This window comes from Dioscorea cayenensis, chromosome 20 (assembly GCF_009730915.1).
Source record: "Dioscorea cayenensis subsp. rotundata cultivar TDr96_F1 chromosome 20, TDr96_F1_v2_PseudoChromosome.rev07_lg8_w22 25.fasta, whole genome shotgun sequence".
Lineage (NCBI taxonomy): Eukaryota > Viridiplantae > Streptophyta > Magnoliopsida > Dioscoreales > Dioscoreaceae > Dioscorea > Dioscorea cayenensis.
Window position 1 is genome coordinate 10,723,199 of NC_052490.1, and position 3,034 is coordinate 10,726,232.

Consider the following 3,034-nt stretch of genomic DNA (forward strand, 5'->3'; position numbering starts at 1 on the left):
GGTTCTACGGCTCCGACATCAGCGTCTCAGTAGGAAGAAGGTTGGTAAGGGAGCCTCCCGACAAAGGCGTATCTTATACGGACGAGGAGATCGTGCTGACGAGTAGAGCACTCTCCACAAGACCATCGACACGACCATCGAGGGGGTTTTTCTTATGGATTGTTTATCTTTGCATTTGATTTCATTATCTTTTGTATTAAACTCCATGGAGAGCTAAACCCCTAGTGGGTATTTGGGTATTTGTGAACCCTAGGATGTATTAGTTTCTTTGAATCTCTTTATTATGCTTTCAATTAATTGATGTGTTTGTGAGTTCCAATCTTGAATGCTTGTTGTTGAATACTCCCTTAGAGTGACACTAGGGTTGAGAGTTCATTCGGTTATCCTTGTGAGTGAGTGACACACCACGAAGGTTAGACGAAGCTTGATTGGAGAGGGTTGAGAGGGTGAGTCGAGAGGTACAGGAGCGTCCCCTTTTCCCTCCGGTGTGATAGATTCTACCTCCGTTCCTCGAGTTCTTTGCGGCCACAATAGAGTGAATGAGCTAAGGGATGATCCTCTGCTGGGGCCTAGTTGCGAGTGCAATGGAGTGAAGCGTTGAGGTGATTTTAGCTCTAGGGCTTAATTGTGGCTAGGGACCTTCCACCTGGACCAAAGGGTTAGGTCTATACATAGGAAGAGATTTATCACTTGGAATCCCTAGAGTTCATTGCAATTCTATACGAGTGCGAGGTGTTGAGATTGTTAGATTTCTCCTCCGGGACATGTATAGAATTAGGCATGGTTGACCTTAGGTTTGGGATCATGTATTTAAGGATGTCCACGACTCTCAATTGCATTAGTTAGGAAGCATAATAGAGGATTCTTGCACTTGAAACTAGTGTCCTAGGGGGAACAATACCCGAGTGCCCCATTTATATCGATTGCCTTACTTTCTCCTCTCCCGTACTTTCTCTCTTGTTTATTTCATCTTTCGTTAATTCACATCTTTTGACACACAAATCACTATTCCATCTTTCGCCTAGCTAAGAAGCAATCTTAGTATTTCTACTCACTACTCCCTGTGGATATGATACCCCCACTCCCCTGGGGATTATTACTTCGACAACTCCGTGCACTTGCGGAGCACCCTGTCAAGTTTTTGGCTCCGTTGCCGAGGAGTAGGCGTTTACAGATACTTTGCACTTTTGTTTTCTTAGCTATTCATTCATTTATTCTATTTCACATCTTCTTTTCTATCATCTTTCTGATTTGTTTTCTTTCTTTTGTGCAGCTTCAGGTTAATGACCCGAGGGAACCCCTCAATATTGATTGAAGGAGATCTCGAGCTTGAAAGAACACTTAGAAGAAAAGGAAAAGGACCTGTGGAAGAACCGTCTAATCTAGCTGATTTGGAAGTTGAAGGTTCAGGCAATATGGCAGAACAGAATGAGCAGCAGAGGACACTCTCTGATTATGCTAGACCTTCAGTTTTGGGGACACAATCGAGCATTGTGCATCCCCCTATTACAGCTCAGAACTTTGAGCTAAAGCCGGCATTCATCCACATGTTACAGCATTCCGCGCAGTTCAATGGTTTGGCTGATGAGGATCCAAACAGTTACATAGAGAACTTTCTTGAGTTGTGTGATATGCTCAAGATCAACGGAGTGACGGATGATGCCATCAAGTTGAGAGCCTTCCCATTTTCCCTAAATGGGAGAGCGAAGCAGTGGCTACACTCATTACCTAAAGCCTCGATCACCACATAGGAGGAGATGGTAGAAGCTTTTCTTGGCCGTTATTTCCCTCCCGGAAAATCTGCAAAGCTAAGGAATGAGATCTCATCCTTTGTACAGTCGGAATTGGAGTCTCTATTTGAGACGTGGGAAAGGTTCAAGGAGCTCCTGCGCAAATACCCACAACACGGATTCCCGGAGTGGATGATTATCCAAACCTTTTACAACAGTTTGAATCCAAGTACAAGGCAACTTTTGGATGCGGTAGTAGGAGGTACCTTAGGTAGCAAGACCCCCGAGGCATGCCGACAACTTATTGAAGAAATGGGTCTAAATAGCTATCAATGGAATGCGAGGGAGAAGAAGAAAATGGCCGGACTCCATGAAATAGATGCGGTAACATCATTGGTGGCTCAAGTTGAAGCATTGGGTAAGAAGCTAGATGTTATAGCTTCGAACAGAGTGGCGGCTGTGACAACATGTAACGGATGTGGAGGAGGACATGCCTCCTCCGATTGCCCGATCTCTATTGGTGATGTATCTTCGGTGGAGAACGTTGATTTTGTGGGTAATGCAATGAGGAACCAAGGGAATCCATATAGCAACACCTACAATTCGGGTTGGAAGAATCATCCAAATTTTTCATGGAGCAACCAAGGTCCACAGAAGGCCATGGGGCCGCCGGGTTTCCAACAACAACAACAAGCCCCAAATGTCGAGAAGAGAGTTAATGGCTTGGAGACCCGCATGAATGACTTAGAGAAGGCCTTGACCAGATTTGTGCAATCTTCGAATTCAAGGTTTGAATCAGTTGAGGCCACACTTCGCAATCACACTGCGTCCTTGCACAATCTTGAGAACCAAGTTGGACAAATTGCGAAGTCTCTAGCGGAACGACCACAAGGGAGCTTACCGAGCAATACAGAGATGAATCCTAGAGAGCAATTAAAAGCGATCGCTTTGCGAAGTGGCCGCGAGGTTGAAGGCAAGCTCCCGAGTGAGAAGCCCAATGTGCATGTACCCGAGGTCATAGAGGTTGGAGAAGGACCGAGCAAAGAGAAGGAGGTGGCACCTCCACCCTTCAAGCCAAGAATTCCTTATCCCTCAAGATTGAAGAATGACCAAGCGGATGATCAATACAAGAAGTTCCTAAGTCTATTCAAGCAACTCCACATCAACATTCCTTTTGTTGAGGCATTGGCTCAAATGCCTAAGTATGCTAAATTCTTGAAAGATTTGTTGACCAACAAGAGGAAGTTAAAGGAGAGTGCTTCCGTGATCCTAGATGCATCTTGCTCGGCGGTTTTGCAAAAGAA

At 45.1% G+C, this 3,034-nt stretch overlaps 1 non-coding gene across 1 annotated transcript; it reads right to left on the reverse strand.

The window, feature by feature from the left end:
* Nucleotides 1-1,805: 1,805 nt before the first annotated feature.
* On the reverse strand, nucleotides 1,806-1,912 carry LOC120252122. Its single transcript, XR_005533669.1, has one exon. It is a non-coding gene; the product is annotated as a small nucleolar RNA R71 (small nucleolar RNA).
* Nucleotides 1,913-3,034: the final 1,122 nt, after the last annotated feature.